We start from the raw sequence: 20,285 nt of genomic DNA on the forward strand, positions 1-20,285 counted from the left end.
TGCTACCCCATTCTCCATACCATGCCTCCCCCCGTGCTACCCCATTCACCATACCATGCCTCCCCCCGTGCTACCCCATTCTCCATACCATGCCTCCCCCCGTGCTACCCCATTCTCCATACCATGCCTCCCCCCGTGCTACCCCATTCACCATACCATGCCTCTCGTTCTCCATACTGTAACTCCCATTCGCTATACTGTCCACCACCCTCCCTCATTTTCCCTCCCCCCCCCATTTTCCCATTCTGCTCCATCCCCCATGCTGCGCCCCCACATCCTCCATGTTGCGCCCCCACATCATGCTTCATCCCCCCCATCCTCCATGTTGCGCCCCCACATCATGCTTCATCCCCCCCATCCTCCATGTTGCGCCCCCACATCATGCTTCATCCCCCCCCATCCTCCATGTTGCACCCCCACATCATGCTTCATCCCCCCCATCCTCCATGTTGCGCCCCCACATCATGCTTCATCCCCCCCATCCTCCATGTTGCGCCCCCACATCATGCTTCATCCCCCCCATCCTCCATGTTGCGCCCCCACATCATGCTTCATCCCCCCCATCCTCCATGTTGCGCCCCCACATCATGCTTCATCCCCCCCATCCTCCATGTTGCGCCCCCACATCATGCTTCATCCCCCCCATCCTCCATGTTGCGCCCCCACATCATGCTTCATCCCCCCCATCCTCCATGTTGCGCCCCCACATCATGCTTCATCCCCCCATCCTCCATGTTGTGCCCCCACATCATGCTTCATCCCCCCCATCCTCCATGTTGCGCCCCCACATCATGCTTCATCCCCCCCATCCTCCATGTTGCGCCCCCACATCATGCTTCATCCCCCCATCCTCCATGTTGCGCCCCCACATCATGCTTCATCCCCCCATCCTCCATGTTGCGCCCCCACATCATGCTTCATCCCCCCATCCTCCATGTTGCGCCCCCACATCATGCTTCATCCCCCCATCCTCCATGTTGCGCCCCCACATCATGCTTCATCCCCCCCATCCTCCATGTTGCGCCCCCACATCATGCTGCATCCCCCCATCCTCCATGTTGCACCCCCACATCATGCTGCATCCCCCCCATCCTCCATGTTGCGCCCCCATATCATGTTCCATCCCCCCATCCTCCATGTTGCGCCCCCACATCCTCCATGTTGCGCCCCCACATCATGCGGCATCCCCCACCAGCCTCCATGTTGCGCCCCCACATCATGCTGCATCCCCCCATCCTCCATGTTGCACCCCCACATCATGCTGCATCCCCCCATCCTCCATGTTGCACCCCCACATCATGCTGCATCCCCCCCATCCTCCATGTTGCGCCCCCATATCATGTTCCATCCCCCCATCCTCCATGTTGCGCCCCCATATCATGTTCCATCCCCCCATCCTCCATGTTGTGTCCACATATCATGTTCCATCCCCCCATCCTCCATGTTGTGCCCCCATATCATGTTCCATCCCCCCATCCTCCATGTTGCGCCCCCATATCATGTTCCATCCCCCCATCCTCCATGTTGCGCCCCCATATCATGTTCCATCCCCCCATCCTCCATGATGCGCCCCCATATCATGTTCCAGCCCCCCATCCTCCATGTTGCACCCCCACATCATGCTTCATCCCCCCCATCCTCCATGTTGTGCCCCCACATCATGCTTCATCCCCCCCATCCTCCATGTTGCACCCCCACATCATGCTGCATCCCCCCCCATCCTCCATGTTGCGCCCCCATATCATGTTCCATCCCCCCATCCTCCATGTTGCGCCCCCACATCCTCCATGTTGCGCCCCCACATCATGCGGCATCCCCCCCCCAGCCTCCATGTTGCGCCCCCACATCATGCTGCATCCCCCCATCCTCCATGTTGCACCCCCACATCATGCTGCATCCCCCCATCCTCCATGTTGCGCCCCCACATCATGCTGCATCCCCCCCATCCTCCATGTTGCGCCCCCACATCATGCTTCATCCCCCCCATCCTCCATGTTGCGCCCCCACATCATGCTTCATCCCCCCATCCTCCATGTTGCGCCCCCATATCATGTTCCATCCCCCCATCCTCCATGTTGCGCCCCCATATCATGTTCCATCCCCCCATCCTCCATGTTGTGCCCCCATATCATGTTCCATCCCCCATCCTCCATGTTGTGCCCCCACATCATGCTTCATCCCCCCCATCCTCCATGTTGCGCCCCCACATCATGCTTCATCCCCCCATCCTCCATGTTGCGCCCCCACATCATGCTTCATCTCCCCCATCCTCCATGTTGCGCCCCCACATCATGCTTCATCCCCCCCATCCTCCATGTTGCGCCCCCACATCATGCTTCATCCCCCCCATCCTCCATGTTGCGCCCCCACATCATGCTTCATCCCCCCCATCCTCCATGTTGTGCCCCCACATCATGCTTCATCCCCCCCATCCTCCATGTTGCGCCCCCACATCATGCTTCATCCCCCCCATCCTCCATGTTGCGCCCCCACATCATGCTTCATCCCCCCATCCTCCATGTTGCGCCCCCACATCATGCTTCATCCCCCCATCCTCCATGTTGCGCCCCCACATCATGCTTCATCCCCCCATCCTCCATGTTGCGCCCCCACATCATGCTTCATCCCCCCATCCTCCATGTTGCGCCCCCACATCATGCTTCATCCCCCCCATCCTCCATGTTGCGCCCCCACATCATGCTGCATCCCCCCATCCTCCATGTTGCGCCCCCACATCATGCTGCATCCCCCCCCATCCTCCATGTTGCGCCCCCATATCATGTTCCATCCCCCCATCCTCCATGTTGCGCCCCCACATCCTCCATGTTGCGCCCCCACATCATGCGGCATCCCCCACCAGCCTCCATGTTGCGCCCCCACATCATGCTGCATCCCCCCCATCCTCCATGTTGCACCCCCACATCATGCTGCATCCCCCCCATCCTCCATGTTGCACCCCCACATCATGCTGCATCCCCCCCCATCCTCCATGTTGCGCCCCCATATCATGTTCCATCCCCCCATCCTCCATGTTGCGCCCCCATATCATGTTCCATCCCCCCATCCTCCATGTTGTGCCCCCATATCATGTTCCATCCCCCTATCCTCCATGTTGTGCCCCCATATCATGTTCCATCCCCCCATCCTCCATGTTGCGCCCCCATATCATGTTCCATCCCCCCATCCTCCATGTTGCGCCCCCATATCATGTTCCATCCCCCCATCCTCCATGATGCGCCCCCATATCATGTTCCAGCCCCCCATCCTCCATGTTGCACCTCCACATCATGCTTCATCCCCCCCATCCTCCATGTTGTGCCCCCACATCATGCTTCATCCCCCCCATCCTCCATGTTGCACCCCCACATCATGCTGCATCCCCCCCCATCCTCCATGTTGCACCCCCATATCATGTTCCATCCCCCCATCCTCCATGTTGCGCCCCCACATCCTCCATGTTGCGCCCCCACATCATGCGGCATCCCCCCCCAGCCTCCATGTTGCGCCCCCACATCATGCTGCATCCCCCCATCCTCCATGTTGCACCCCCACATCATGCTGCATCCCCCCCCATCCTCCATGTTGCGCCCCCACATCATGCTGCATCCCCCCCCCATCCTCCATGTTGCGCCCCCACATCATGCTTCATCCCCCCCATCCTCCATGTTGCGCCCCCACATCATGCTTCATCCCCCCATCCTCCATGTTGCGCCCCCATATCATGTTCCATCCCCCCATCCTCCATGTTGCGCCCCCATATCATGTTCCATCCCCCCATCCTCCATGTTGTGCCCCCATATCATGTTCCATCCCCCCATCCTCCATGTTGTGCCCCCATATCATGTTCCATCCCCCCATCCTCCATGTTGCGCCCCCATATCATGTTCCATCCCCCTATCCTCCATGTTGCGCCCCCATATCATGTTCCATCCCCCCATCCTCCATGATGCGCCCCCATATCATGTTCCAGCCCCCCATCCTCCATGTTGCACCCCCACATCATGCTTCATCCCCCCCATCCTCCATGTTGTGCCCCCACATCATGCTTCATCCCCCCCATCCTCCATGTTGCACCCCCACATCATGCTGCATCCCCCCATCCTCCATGTTGCGCCCCCATATCATGTTCCATCCCCCCATCCTCCATGTTGCGCCCCCACATCCTCCATGTTGCGACCCCACATCATGCGGCATCCCCCCCCCAGCCTCCATGTTGCGCCCCCACATCATGCTGCATCCCCCCATTCTCCATGTTGCACCCCCACATCATGCTGCATCCCCCCCCATCCTCCATGTTGCGCCCCCACATCATGCTGCATCCCCCCCCATCCTCCATGTTGCGCCCCCACATCATGCTTCATCCCCCCCATCCTCCATGTTGCGCCCCCACATCATGCTTCATCCCCCCATCCTCCATGTTGCGCCCCCACATCATGCTTCATCCCCCCCATCCTCCATGTTGCGCCCCCACATCATGCTTCATCCCCCCCATCCTCCATGTTGCGCCCCCACATCATGCTTCATCCCCCCCATCCTCCATGTTGCGCCCCCACATCATGCTTCATCCCCCCCATCCTCCATGTTGCGCCCCCACATCATGCTTCATCCCCCCCATCCTCCATGTTGCGCCCCCACATCATGCTTCATCCCCCCCCATCCTCCATGTTGCGCCCCCACATCATGAGGCATCCCCCCCAGCCTCCATGTTGCGCCCCCACATCATGCTGCATCCCCCCCATCCTCCATGTTGCACCCCCACATCATGCTGCATCCCCCCATCCTCCATGTTGCGCCCCCACATCATGCTTCATCCCCCCCATCCTCCATGTTGCGCCACCATATCATGTTCCATCCCCCCATCCTCCATGTTGCGCCACCATATCATGTTCCATCTCCCCATCCTCCATGTTGCGCCCCCACATCCTCCGGCATCCCCCCTCCCCCCCCCGGGTTGCTTGTTCGGCGCTGTCTTCGGCTGTAAAGCACTTACCTGCTCCAGGCGGCATCTCCGGCGGCTGCACCTCCCGTTCTCCGCGGTGGTGGTGGCAGGATCATCATCTCATCTTCCTCGGCGGCGGCTCCATTTCCCGTCCTCCTCTGCGCGGCGCTGCCTCACGCTCCTGTGACCTCTGCACAGTGAGCGCACGGCAGCACGTCGGGGCGGGGAGCTGATTTACAGCTCCTCTGACCCCGGAAGTAAGTGCCGGCACGCTCACAGTTTAATTTATAGTCGCGTGTTATGGATGCGACTATAAATGACTGCGGCGCCCACTCCCTCCTCCAAAAAGGCGCCGGATTTAATAAAGAGTTTGGAGGAGGGAGGAAGATTTAAAAAAAAATTTTTATTTTTTTTTTTTTAAATTTTGGTTTGGGCGCCGCCCCCCTGGAAGGCGCCGCCCTAGGCACGTGCCCTCAAGTGCCTAATGGCAAATACGGCCCTTCCTGGCGGTATATCGTTAGATCCGTTGTTGCGTGTAACGGGGCCTTTAGTCTTACAAATTTATATATATGGTCCTGTATAAATCACATGCAAAATCAGAAAGAAAGTACCGTATTTTTCATTTTATAAGACGCACTGGATTATAAGACGCACCCCAAATTTAGAGATAAAAAAAACTTTAAAAAAAATAAAAATTGGGTCGTGCTTATACTCCGGTGTTGTCTTACTGGAGAGGGGCAGCAGTGGTGGTGAAGTGGGGTCATAGGAGGCAGAGGTTGTGCTGGCAGCCGCGGCGGGTCCGTGGTGGCAGCCGTGGTGGGTCAGTGGCGTCAGCAGCGGCAGGTCAGTAGTGGCAACAGCGGCAATGGGCCAGAGGCGTCAGCAGCGACGGGCCAGTAGTGGCAGGAGCGGCGGCGGGTCAGTGGTGGAGCAGGCCAGTGAGTGTCCCAGTCTGTCCGCTGTCCCGGTTCAATTGATGGCGCCTGCGCAGATGGAGCTCTCATCCAAGGACTCCATCTGCGCACACGCTGACTCCCGGAGCGCTGCGTACGCAAATGGAGCTCTCATCCAAAAGCTCCATCTGCGCACGCGCTGACTCCCGGCGCCATCATTTGAAACTGGGACCGCAGACACACTGGGACACCTGCCGCACAGCCACTCGCCTGCACGCACAGAGTGGCAGCCAGCAGGCCGCCCGCACAGAAAGGCAGCCGGCCTGCAGGACAGAGAGGCAGGTGGCACCAACAGGCACCCGGCCGCCCGCACGCAGCCACAGGCACCCAGCCGCCCGAATGCACCCGGTCGGTGCACAGCCCCCCCCCGTAAACTACATTTGGATTTTAAGACGCACCCCTCATTTTCCTCCAAATTTTTGGGAGGAAAAGTGTGTCTTATAATCCGAAAAATACGGTAATTCCCCCCTTTCCACCACCAGAACACAAGTGGAACTTTTTTATAGGAAAAAACTGGAGTATGTTCTGCGATATATAATGACATTGCAGTTTTATTACCTTTGTAATGGGTTTAATACAGAAAATAATCGGTCACACCATGTTTGTACGCCATTTAACAATCACTGCAAATAATCTGATCGCTGTGTTGTTTGGGTTGTTACGATTACAGGCACACCAATTATTTCTATGTTGTTAATTTTTGATGTTTATTGCTTAAAAAGAAATATAAAAGTGCATTAAAAAAAGCCATTTTTGTTATTCCTTGTATTTTAGTAATTTTATAAAAAGGAGGACTAACATGACCTCAAATCCCCAATTAAAATATGATACTTTATTAATTATGGTTAAAAAATACACCCAATCAAACACAAAATTACATAAAAAATCATGAAGGGTCAGGATAAATACAAAGGAAAATGGAGACGTGTGGAGGGGAGGGCCTAACATGCTCTTGATGAAAAGTACATCCCTACGTAACAACAGAGGGTATGATGCCTTAAGTTTTCGGGCGCCCCCATTCCACGTTGACTATCCCTTTCCTTGTCCCTAAATATAGGGGACAATCCTGATAAGGGAAAACTGGACACCACCAATTGACTCAAAAGGATGTCCAAAAAGTGTAAACAAATTGATATATAAAAGGGGTTAGATCACAAATACAGAGATCGCCCCTTGTATACACCCGCCAATCCTGACCCAGCTGATAAGACAAACACTGCCAACAAGAAATATATTTATCTAATATATAAAGCTGAGTGTATGTGTGTATGTCCGCTAAAGGAATCCGCACCGTCGCATTTACAATCACAAAATTTTGCACAAACGCCTCATGTGACCCAGGGAACGTCGTAGACTATGTTTTGACAGGAAAATTTAACCCCGCGCTTTACAGTTACTCTCCAAAAAACATGTCTCCATTAAAGTGAATGGAGCCTGGAACTACAGGTTATTAATAGGAGGTGTGATTGGTTGCTTTAGGAACAAAGTACATTGTTAGTATAAGAAGCTTATGTGTCAGGTAATAAGATGTCGGTGGGGAGACGGATAAAGAGAGAGACAGACAGAGACAGACAGGGAAAGAGACAAACCTGGAACGAGACAGACCGGAAAAGAGACAGACCGGGAAAGAGAGAGACAGACAGACAGACAGAGAGACTCATAGATACAGACAGATAGACTGAAACAAAGACAGACAGAGACATAGACACAGACAGACAAGGAAAGAGACAGACAGAGAGACAGACAGAGACTGGGAGAGAGACAGTTACTATCCCGGGCAACGCCCGTGTACTACAGCTAGTAGTTTATAAAAATGGAGCAAAAACAATATGATATGATCCTGCACAGTCAGTTGAAATGCTCTCATAGTATATAGAGTAAAGGCCACTTTACACGCAGCGATATCGCTAGCGAGCATACCCGCCCTTGTCGTTTGTGCGTCATGGGCAAATCGCTGCCCGTGGCGCACAATATCGTTAGTCCCCGTCGCACATACTTACCTGCCTAGCGACGTCGCTGTGGCCGGCGAACCGTCTCCTTTCTAAGGGGGCGGTTCGTTCGGCATCACAGCGGCGTCACTAAGCGGCCGCCCAATAGCAGCGGAGGGGCGGACATGAGCGGGCCGAACATCCCGCCCACCTTCTTCCTTCCTCATTGCGGGCGGCCGCTGGTAAGGTGATGTTTCTCGTTCCTGCGGTGTCAAACGTAGCGATGTGTGCTGCCGCAGGAACGACGAACAACCTGCATCCTGCAACAGCAACGATAATCGGGAAAGGAACGACGCGTCAACAATCAACGATTAGGTAATTAATTTTGATCGTTAACGGTCGTTCGTGCGTTTCACACGCAACAACGTCACTAACGAGGCCGGATGTGCGTCACGAATTCCGTGACCCCAATGACATCTCGTTAGCGATGTCGTTGCATGTAAAGCAGCCTTAATAGTGTGTTAGATGATTCATGAAGCTGATGCACAGGAAAGGTATGTCATGATCATCAAAACACTTCCAGCCAGCAGGAAAACAAAAGGTGCTACTACTTTTATACCATTACTCCAGAAACTAATGCACAATTGAATAACAAATTTTCAAAGTCACAATATTCATGGCGAAAGGTAAAAACATGAGATAATGTTGGGAAAAAGATTGTTCACTTCCCTGTAAATGCAGATCTCCAACCCAACCTGGCCTTAATGCATTTCTCCTGTCCCATCAAAGGTTCATCAGGAGGCTTAGGGAGAAGCCAACGAGTCCTGTAGGATGATAATCAATGGCTGTGAGTAGCGTTCTTATGAATCAAGGGAGTATTTATATCATGGTGCCAAGAAGTGGTCAGAGCCAGTCAGCCTATGAGAGCCAGGGGCTACAGTGCCCCCAGGGCTAAAGGGGGTGTTACACGCAGCGATATCGCTGGTGAAAGCACCAGCCCCCGTCGTTTGTGCGTCATGGGCAAAAAGCTGCCCGTGGCGCACAATATCGTTAGGAGCCGTCACACGGACTTACCTGCCTAGCGACGTCGCTGTTACCAGCAAACCGCCTCCTTGCTAAGGGGGAGGTTCGTGCGGCTTCACAGTGGCGTCACTAAGCGGCCGCCCAATAGAAGCGGAGGGGCGGAGTTGAGCGGGACGTAACATCCCGCCTACCTCTTTCCGTATTGCCGGCTGCCGCAGGTAAGCTGTACTTCGTCGCTCCCGAGGTGTCACACAGAGCGATGTGTGCTGCCTCGGGAGCGACGAACAACCTGTGTGCTCAACAATCAACGATTTTTGGTAAAGGAGCGCCGTGTCAACGATGGACGATAAGGTGAGTATTTTCCATCGTTAACGCTCGTTCTTTGCTGTCACATGCAACAACGTCGCTAACGATGCCGGATGTACGTCACGGAATCCGTGACCCCGGCGATATCGTTGCGTGTAACGGGGCCGTTAATCTCGCATGCCTGGCTAGAACAAACACAAGAGTAAACCGAAAGTGACATATATCAAAAGTGCGCATGCGTGAGAATAATCGCTACCGCGCATGTGCGGTCATAATGTGAGCAGCAGTTCTATGCGTATGTCAAATGGAGAGGAAAGTGATGAGGGATTCTGTGATGTGTGTGTGCGCGAAGAAGTTTCTATCGCGCACGCGCCACACATCACAGCTTGAGTGCGGCCGTTCAAGCGCATGCGCCGGACGAAATAGAGATGCACTGTTGAAGCGGCTGGCAGATAAACAGCAGCCTATTATAAAAAAGCGCGTGTGCGCAGATGCAGATCACCGCGCATGCGCAGCTGCAATAACCACGATACCTCCGCACTCATGTTAGTCAAAACCTCACTGGCACAACCCGGATAAATATGCGCATGCGTGCCTGCATAAAAATAAATGCTAATGCCCAGACACAAATGCCAAAGTGCTTGCGTAAAACCAGGACATATGATACCGGCAACAAATAAGCAGTGGGGGGAGACTAAAAGATATACAAAAAGAGGGAAGAACCCTCCCATGCTATATGGTAAAATACACAAATATTACCCCACAATTGTCAAAATAGACAATGCAAGTTGTTCCAAAAAAAGGGGAACAAGGGCTGACATAAAAGGAAAGTTCAAAACTGCACTCTTCATAGTTATTAATACATCAGCGAGAGTTTTTAAGCAATAAAGACCATGAAACTTCCCAATGAAGCCATGATAAAAACTGTGGTATAAAGGCGCATGACCCACTGGAGAATTCCAGAGTCATATATCCGTGACCCCAAATTTTCGGGTCGATATTGGAGGAATTTAAACTGTTGTATTTAAGTGCACCCAAACTAAACAACAGACAAAAGTGGAAGAAACTGAGTCAGAAAAAGTTAAACAAAGAGATCAAAGAGGGTGCTCCTAAACATCCTATTGCTACAAGAAAGGGCAGTTGGAAAGCCTCTCATTGAGACCAAGTGGCGTCTGGGACTTTAAGCGAAAAATCCATTAACATTCCTTTTGTAGTTTTCTCCTGTCAATGTCACCCCCTCTAATATTGGGGCGAACAACCTCCAAAACAACAAAGGAAATGGATTTTTCATTACCCCCATGGCTCTCCCACATGTGCCTGGCTAAAGGTGTATCTCTTTTTTGCCTAATATCGCCAACATGCTCACCAACTCGTCTCCTTAACTCTCTGGTTGTTTTCCCCATATAGTTAAGGGAACACCTGCATGTCGGCATGTACACAACCCCATTACTCTTGCACTTGGCAAAATCCCTAATATCAAAACACCTACCAGTGCTAGCACTGGATAAGGATTTTGTCACCGTGATCCAACTGCAATATTTACTGCTACCACAATGATAACAACCAAAGGGTTTCCTGTCCAACCAGGTGCCTGTTGGAACAGGTCTTGTGACTATGCACGAGTTGGTCGCCCAGAGAGCCTCCCCTCCTATAAGTAATAGAGGGGCGAGTGGTGAGGACATCTTGAAGATCCGGATCCGCAAGGAGAATACCCCAATGTTTGTGCAAGATGCTATGCACCTGATCTGATTTTGAGTCAAAGGTACCAATGACCCTAATTGGTCCCCTTTCGTTTAGATTGTAAACCTGACCAAAAAACAGGTTTTGTTAGTAATATCACCTTTTGAATATCTATAGTGGTTTCCAGGTTTAGATTGTAACAGGGAATCTCTAGTGCGTGCCAAGTATTATTGAAGGCACTGCGCAGTACCAACCCCGGGTATCCTCTCTGACGGAACCTAATCCTAAGATCCCTTGCTTGGACAAAAAAGTCTTGTTCGCGAGAACAGTGACGCCTTATGCGTAAATATTGTCCTTTGGGTATGCCTCTCCTGAGGAGGGAAGGATGTAAAGTATCCCACCTCAGGAGGCTATTAGTAGAGGTTGGTTTCCTGTACGTTTTGGAAGAAAGGTGACCAGAATCATCAATTGAAAAGATGTCCAAAAATGAAAGAGTATTCTTATGTATCTCACTGGTAAAGGAAAGACCCAGATGATTGGAATTGGTACAACTCACAAACTCCTTGAATTCCTCCCTATTCCCCGACCAAATAATGAAGGGAATTTTGTTTACTTACCGTAAATTCCTTTTCTTCTAGCTCTAATTGGGAGACCCAGACAATTGGGTGTATAGGCTATGCCTCCGGAGGCAGCACAAAGTATTACACTCAAAAGTGTTAAGCCCCTCCCCTTCTGCCTATACACCCCCCGTGCTCCCACGGGCTCCTCAGTTTTGGTGCAAAAGCAAGAAGGAGGAAAAAGAATTATAAACTGGTTTAAAGTAACATCGATCCGAAGGAATATCGGAGAACTGAAACCATTCAACATGAACGACATGTGTACACAAAAAAACAGGGGCGGGTGCTGGGTCTCCCAATTAGAGCTAGAAGAAAAGGAATTTACGGTAAGTAAACAAAATTCCCTTCTTCTTTGTCGCTCTATTGGGAGACCCAGACAATTGGGATGTCCAAAAGCAATCCCTGGGTGGGTAAAATAATACCTCGTAAGAGAGCCGTAAAACGGCCTCTTCCTACAGGTGCGCAATTGCCGCCTGAAGGACTCGTCTACCTAGGCTGGCATCCGCCGAAGCATAGGTATGCAACTGATAGTGTTTCGTGAAAGTGTGCAGGCTCGACCAGGTAGCCGCCTGACACACCTGCTGAGCCGCATCCTGGTGTCTCAAAGCCCAGGACGCACCCACGGCTCTGGTAGAATGGGCCTTCAGCCCTGAGGGAACCGGAAGCCCAGCCGAACGGTGGACTTCGAGAATTGGCTCCTTGATCCACCGAGCCAGGGTTGATTTGGAAGCCTGTGACCCTTTACGCTGGCCAGCGACAAGGACAAAGAGTGCATCCGAGCGGCGCAGGGGCGCCGTACGAGAAATGTAGAGTCTGAGTGCTCTCACCAGATCTAACAAGTGCAAATCCTTTTCACATTGGTGAACTGGATGAGGACAAAAAGAAGGTAAGGAGATATCCTGATTGAGATGAAAGGGGGATACCACCTTAGAGAGAAAGTCCGGAACCGGACGCAGAACCACCTTGTCCTGGTGAACAACCAGGAAAGGGGCTCTGCATGACAGCGCTGCTAGCTCGGACACTCTCCGAAGTGAAGTGACTGCTACTAGAAAAAACCCTTTCTGCGAAAGGCGTGAGAGAGAGAAATATCTCTCATTGTCTCGAATGGTGATTTCTAAAGAACCAGCAGCACCCTGTTCAGAATCCAGGGTTCTAACGTCAGCTTGTAATAAGGAACGATGTGACAAACCCCCTGCAGGAACGTGCGTACCTGTGGAAGTCTGGCTAGGCGCTTCTGGAAAAAACACAGAGAGCGCTGAGACTTGTCCCTTAAGGGAGTTGAGCGACAAACCCTTTTCCAGTCCAGATTGAAGGAAGGACAGAAAAAATGGGCAAGGCAAAGTGCCAGGGAGAAGAACCCTGAGCAGAGCACCACGACAGGAAAATTTTCCACGTCCTGTGGTAGATCTTGGCGGACGTTGGTTTCCTAGCCTGTCTCATAGTGGCAATGACGTCTTGAGATAATCCTGAAGACGCTAGGATCCAGGACTCAATGGCCACACAGTCAGGTTGAGGGCCACAGAATTGAGATGGAAAAAACGGCCCTTGAGATAACAAGTCTGGTCGGTCTGGTAGTGCCCACGGTTGGCCGACCGTGAGATGCCACAGATCCGGGTACCACGACCTCCTCGGCCAGTCTGGAGCGACGAGGATGACGCGGCGGCAGTCGGCCCTGATCTTGCGTAACACACTGGGCAACAGTGCCAGCGGAGGAACACATAAGGGAGCTGAAACTGCGACCAATCCTGAACTAAGGCGTCTGCTGCCAGAGCTCTGGGATCTTGAGACCGTGCCATGAACGTCGGTACCTTGTTGTTGTGCCGGGACGCCATGAAGTCGACGTCCGGCACCCCCCAGCGGCAACAGATCTCCTGAAACACGCCCGGGTGAAGGGACCATTCCCCTGTGTCCATGCCCTGGCGACTGAGATAATCCGCTTCCCAGTTTTCCACGCCTGGAATGTGAACTGCAGAGATGGTGGAGGCCGTGGCTTCCACCCACATCAAAATCCGCCGGACTTCCTGGGAGGCTTGCCGACTGCGTGTGCCGCCTTGGTGGTTGATGTATGCCACCACTGTGGAATTGTCTGACTGAATTCTGATCTGCTTGCCTTCCAGCCACTGCTGGAAAGCTTTCAGGGCAAGATACCCTGCCCGTATTTCCAGAACATTGATCTGAAGCGAGGACTCTTGCTGGGTCCACGTACCCTAAGCCCTGTGGTGGAGAAAAACCGCTCCCCACCCTGACAGACTCGCGTCCGTCGTGACTACTTCCCAGGATGGGGGTAGGAAAGATTTCCCCTTCGCTAATGAAGTGGGAATAAGCCACCACCGAAGGGAAGCTTTGGTCGTCTGAGAGAGGGAGACGGTCCTGACGAGGGACGTCGGCTTCCTGTCCCATTTGCATAGGATGTCCCATTGAAGGGGACGCAGGTGAAATTGCGCGAAAGGGACTGCCTCCATTGCTGTCACCATCTTCCCCAGGAAGTGCGTGAGGCGCCTCACGGGGTGTGACTGGCCTTGAAGGAGAGATTGTACCCCTTTCCGTAGTGACTGCTGTTTGATCAGCGGAAGCTTCACTATCGCTGAGAGTATGAAACTTCGTGCCAAGATATGTCAGCGATTGGGCCGGTGTCAGATTTGACTTTGGAAAATTGATGACCCGAAACCCTGGAGAGTCTCCAGGGTAGCGTCAAGGCTGCGTTGGCATGCCTCTATAGAGGGTGCCTTGATCAGCAGATCGTCCAAATACTGGATCACCGAGTGACCCAGGGAGTGAAGAAGCGCTACTACAGTAGCCATAACCTTGGTAAAAACCCGTGGGGCTGTTGCCAGGCCGAACGGCAGTGCCACGAATTGCAGGTATTCGTGTCCTATGGCGAAGCGCAAGAAGCGCTGGTGCTCTGGAGCAATCGGTACATGGGGATAAGTATTTTTGATATCGATTGATGCAAGGAAATCTCCTTGGGACATTGAGGCGATGACGGAGCGGAGGGATTCCATCCGGGACCGCCTGGTTTTTACCCATCTGTTGAGCAGTTTCAGGTCCAGGACCGGGCGGAAAGACCCGTCCTTCTTTGAGACCACCAACAAGTTGGAGTAAAAACCGTGGCTCTGTTGCTGAAGAGGAACAGGGATCACCACTCCTTCAGCCGTCAGAGTGCGCCGCGCCTGCAGAGGAGCCTCGGCTCGCTCGGGAGGCGGGGATGACCTGAAGAATCGAGTCGGGGAACGAGAGGTAAACTCTATCTCGTAACCGTGAGACAGGATAACTCTCACCCAGCGGTCTTTAATTTGTGGCAGCCCGGTGTCGCAAAAGCGGGAGAGCCTGCCACCGACCGAGGATGCTACTAGCGGAGGCCGAAAGTCATGAGGGAGCCGCTTTGTTAGCGGCGCCCCCGGTGGTCTGTTTAGGACGTGACTTAGACCGCCATGCATCAGAGCTCCTTTGTCTTTCTGAGACCTTGTAGACGAGGAGAATTGGGACCTGCCCGCGCCCCGAGAGGAGCGAAACCTCGACTGCCCTCTCCTCTGTTGGGATATGTTTGGTTGGGACTGGGGTAAGGATGTATCCTTTCCCTTGGATTGTTTGATGACTTCATCCAGGCGCTCGCCAAACAACCTGTCGCCACAAATTGGCAAACTGGTTAGGCGCTTTTTTGGAAGCAGAATCTGCCTTCCATTCCCGTAGCCATAAGGCCCTGCGGAGTACCACCGAATTGGCGGCCGCAACCGCCGTACAGCTCGTAGAGTCCAGGACAGCACTAATAGCGTTGCCGAGGTTTGGGAGGTAATGGATGCCACTTGTGGCGCGGCCGTGCATGTGGCTGCTTCAATTTGCGCTTGACCTGCTGAGATAGCTTGTAGCGCCCATACGGCTGCGAATGCTGGGACAAAAGAAGCTCCGATAGCTTCATAGATGGATTTCAACCAGAGCTCCATCTGCCCGTCAGTGGCATCTTTGAGCGAGGCTCCATCTTCCACTGCAAGTAATGATCTAGCCGCCAGTCTGTGAGATTGGAGGGTCCACTCTGAGACACTGAGTCCAACCTTTAAGCACGTCAGGTGGAAAAAGACGTGTATCCTTAAGGCGCTAAGAAAAAACGCTTATCCGGACAAGCATGGTGATTCTGGACTGCCTCTCTGGAATCAGAATGGTCTAGAAACATACTCGGTGTACGCTTGGGGAACCTGAAGCGGAATTACTCCTGCTGATAATCTGACTCCTCCGCCGGAGGAGCTGAGGGAGAAATATCCAGCATTTGATTGATGGACGCAATGAGATCGTTCACTATGGCGTCCCCGTCTGGAGTATTACGATTGAGAGCGCCCTCAGGATCAGAATCCTGATCAGCTGTCTCCGCATCATCAACCGGAGATTCCCCCCGCTGAGACCCTAAACAACATTATGTCGAGGGAAATTCTAAGCGAGCCCGCTTAGTCGGTCTGGGGCTGGGGTCTAAGTCAGAACCCTCAGCCTGGAATGTATCCCGGGAGGACATTGTTGGTCCGATTGAGGGGGGCCAGGGAACAAAGATTCAACAGAGTCCCTTTGCTGAGATACCGGCCTGGACTGCAAGGCTTCTAGTATCTCAGCCATAGTCTCAGAGAGTTTGCAAACTCCATCCCCGTCACTAAGGACCGTGTCAACAGGTGTCTCCCCCTGGGCCCCTCTTAGCAGATGCTCTGGCTGAAGAAGAGAGTCACAGGGGCCACACATTGCACACAATGAGGGTCAATGGGACCTGCCGGCAGCTGGGTCGTACAAGCGGCGCAGGCAGCATAATAATCCTGTTTTTTGGCACCCCTGTCTTTGTGGGCGCCATGCTATTGTTTTCCCTGATTAACACAAAAGGGTAAATAGCCATAATGAACTGTGCTCATACAGTGTAAAGTATATAGTAATAACACAGAATGTATCAATACACTACAGCACCATGGGGCTAATACCACAGGTGCTGCTTACCAGCCGCCTAAAGCGGTTGTGAGACCACCAGAGACCGTGTCTGGGTCTCCCAGGGTTAATCCCTCTCTGCAGCGTCGGAGGAGCTGACAGGAATGGCTGCGGCGTCCTGACGAGAGGAGGGAGCCGTGGGCGTCTCACACAGTGCACAGTGAGGGGAGTGGAGTATGCAAAGCATGCTCCAGCCCTCATGCTGCTCGTTTGTCCTCTCTTCCGTGCAGCGTCCCGCCCTTCCCCTGCCTGTCAGGGCTGAGGGCGGGAAAAAGGAAGCTAGGCCGCAAGAAAGCCGGGGACTCGAGTATAAGCGTCGCCGCTGTAAAAGCGCGGCCGACGCCGAAGTCCCCGGCGAACTACAAGTCCCAGCCGCGCCGCAGTTTCACATGGCAGCGGCGGTTAGCGCGGTAGCCCCTACATATAAACACACTCAGCGACGCTGAGTGTGTAATGGCACATATAGACCCGGTCAGCGCCGCGGTCCCCGGTGCACTAGCACACCCAGCAAAGCTGAGGTGTTGCCGTGCACGATCCCTACAGGGATACAGAGTACCTTCAAGATGCAGGGCCATGTCCCTGAACGGAACCCGGCTCCTATCCAGCAGTCTCCACAGGAGTTGTGGATGAAGCACGGTCTCAGTGCCTGGAGACCGATAGGATCCCACTTCACCCAGAGCCCTGAGGGGGATGGGGAAGGAAAGCAGCATGTGGGCTCCAGCCTCCGTACCCGCAATGGATACCTCAACCTTAACAACACCGCCGACAAGAGTGGGGTGAGAAGGGAGCATGCTGGGGGCCCTATATGGGCCCACTTTTCTTCCATCCGACATGGTCAGCAGCTGCTGCTGACCAATCTGTGGAGCTGTGCTGTGCATGTCTGCCTCCTTCGCACAAAGCATAAAAACTGAGGAGCCCGTGGGAGCACGGGGGGTGTATAGGCAGAAGGGGAGGGGCTTAACACTTTTGAGTGTAATACTTTGTGCTGCCTCCGGAGGCATAGCCTATACACCCAATTGTCTGGGTCTCCCAATAGAGCGACAAAGAAAAAAATATTGTCGATGTATCTCCCTCAAAAGTGGATCAACGAGAAACCCCACGGGGAGTCATTGGCGAAGATGGTACTTTCCTCCCACCAGCCCAGGAACAAATTAGCATATGACGGGGCACAAGAACTCCCCATTGCAGTGCCCCTGAGCTGGTGAAAGTACTTACCATCAAAAACAAAGAAGTTGTGTGCAAGGACAAAATTTAGGAGGTCCAATATAAACTTGTTATGGGGCTGGAAATGTACTGCCCGTGAACGCAAAAAATGCTGTACAGCTTCCATACCTTTTTGATGGGGTATCAAACTGTATAAAGCCTCCATGTCGATGGATGCAAGGAACATGCCCTTGTCAAGTGTCAACCCTTTGATCTTAAGCAATAGGTCCGCCGTATCGCGGATGTATGAGGGAAGAGTCAAAACAAAAGGATTGAAATTGATTTTATCAATGTAGACCTTGACATTTTGTGTAATGGAACCTACCCCATAAACTATGGTGCGTCCCCGTAGGGGTGGGTAACCCTTATGAATCTTGGGGAGCATATAGAAAGTTGCCACCATAGGTCTCATGGGTGCCATAAATTCATATTCGCTTTTGGAGATAAGGTGTTTTTCCAAAGCTTTGGCCAAGATGTCATTTAGTTCCGCCACAAAAATGTCAGTGGAGTCTGTTTTCAAAATCCCATAAGTACCCAGATCGTTAAGTAAGAAATAACACATATTTCTGTATGTTTCATGGTCTAGGACTACCAGGTTGCCCCCCCTTGTCCGAGGGTTTATGATTATATTTTGGTTGGTTGTAAAGGCCGCTTTACACGCTACGATTTATCTGACGATATGTCGTCGGGGTCACGGTTTTCGTGACGCACTTCTGTCGTTAGCAACGTTGCTGCGTGTGACACCTACGTGTGACTCCGAACGATCGCAAATAGGGTGAAAATCGTTGATTGTTCACACGTCGTTCAGTTTCAAAATATTGTTGATCGTTTGGAACACAGCAGACATATTGCTACGTTTGACACCCTGCCAACGACGAACAACATCCACACAACCGCCTTGGTCAAACAATATATCGCTGAACGATGTAGCGTCGTTTGTGAGATGTATACGTGTGACCGCTACAAAACATCCTATGGGCGATCTCGGCAAATCGTAACAACAATCTGGGCGTGTCACATCGCTAACGAGACCGCTAGCGATATCGTTGTTTGTAAAGCAGCCTTAAGAGTCTGTAGAGCTGATCTTTCCCCCTCAGATAGGTTATCCACTGTAATGCCACCTTTAACACGTTGTATATCTTCCTTTACCAACTTTAGAAAAATGTCAATGCTGGTTAAATCACCAGGTGGAGGTAATTTTTGAATCTTATTCTTCAAGTACGTAAATGGGCCCCAACTCCTGTCCCGTAACGCATTTCTCCTTTCACATCAAATGTTCATCAGGAGGCTTAGGGAGAAGGCAATGGGTCCTGTAGGATGATAATCCATATAAAAAGAAAATAATCTGAGTTATAGTTTACCACTGGAATACAAATAGATAGAAATGCATTAATATATACAGATGTATTGGTATAATCTGTGGGTTCAGAGGCAGCAATGCAGCTTCAAGTATAAAAAAATCCTCCCATTATAGTCAGTGTCAGCCTTGGGTTCGATTCCTGGGAAACCAGATCACAAGAAAAAAGCTTTGTTTATTTAAAGTGAAACTGTTAGGTAAAAAAACGCTATTATCGTGCAGATGTGGGGTTAATCCATGGGTTAATAGCATTCTGAAGCTGCCTGGTGACAGCACAGAGAGTCCCACTGCCGGGAGGATATTAACTATATCCTTCCTGGCAGCTTTCGGCTTTCAGTCATCAGGGTGGCACCAGCACGGTTGCCGTCAGCACTCAGTACATAGTGAGCAACAGCTGTAACCGCGGCTCCTGGCACTGACTGACAGCCGGCTCTAATGCTGGAGTTAGGGTTACACCCGCTGCTCACTATGTACTGAGCGCTGACGGAAACCGCACTGATGCCACCTTGATGACTGAAAGCCAGAGGCTGCCGGGTAGAAGATTAATAGCGTTTATTTTACCTGATAGGATCCCTTTAATCAATATATGTGCAAAGCAGAGATGCCGGCTCTGCCTTCGAGGAAGAGGAGCTACAGAGCTATGAAGATGCTGAGAAGACATCACACAGAGAGAATGAGTGGAAGTCGGAATAAAACCCTAAAGGGGTCAGGACAGTGCCCTCAAATAGGGACAATCTCGCTGAATACGGGACAGTTGGGAACTATGGTCACAAATATACATGACGCAATGTTGCTGGGAATTTACAATAAAATTTTATTTTTGGTCACGTATAGTACTGCACAAAAATACCTGACCCGACCCCTAAATAAATTCAGATGCCAGACCAGACCCCTTACAAAGATAGACACCACACCCGTAAAAAGAATCAAATTCAGATAATGTACCAGATACCTAAACAAATATTGACCCCAAAACTGACTCGTAAACAAAAAGAGACCCCAATACCAGACCCCTAAACAAAGACAAGCCAGTCTAGACCTCTAAACAAAACAGGCCCCAAGCCAGACCCCTAAAGATATCCAGACCCCTAAAGAAATCCAGACCCCAGACCACTAAAGAAATCCAGACCCTTAAACAAATACAGACCCCAGACCTCTAAACAAATACAGACCCCAGACCTCTACACAAATTCAGACCTCAGACCAGATACCAGAGCTCAAAACAAGTACAAACCGCAGATCAGGACCCCGAAATAAATACAGACCCCAGACCAAATCCTTTAATCAAGCACAAAGGCCAGACCACACTGTGTGTTACCATCTTTC

At 52.0% G+C, this 20,285-nt stretch overlaps 1 protein-coding gene across 2 annotated transcripts in view; it reads right to left on the reverse strand.

Annotated features, from left to right (window-relative positions):
- Nucleotides 1-20,285, reverse strand: part of TPX2 (TPX2 microtubule nucleation factor) — an 85,143-nt gene that overhangs the window by 62,400 nt on the left and 2,458 nt on the right. The window contains exon 1 of one of the 2 annotated variants that reach the window (XM_075350534.1): nt 16,412-16,502. The exons of the other annotated variant lie outside the window; for it this stretch is intronic. The gene's annotated coding sequence lies outside the window, so the exon portion shown is untranslated. Of the gene's footprint in view, nt 1-16,411; nt 16,503-20,285 lie in introns of those variants that run through there. 2 annotated transcript variants of the gene reach the window in all.

This window comes from Anomaloglossus baeobatrachus, chromosome 5, assembly GCF_048569485.1.
Source record: "Anomaloglossus baeobatrachus isolate aAnoBae1 chromosome 5, aAnoBae1.hap1, whole genome shotgun sequence".
In the NCBI taxonomy this organism is placed as follows: Eukaryota; Metazoa; Chordata; class Amphibia; order Anura; family Aromobatidae; genus Anomaloglossus; species Anomaloglossus baeobatrachus.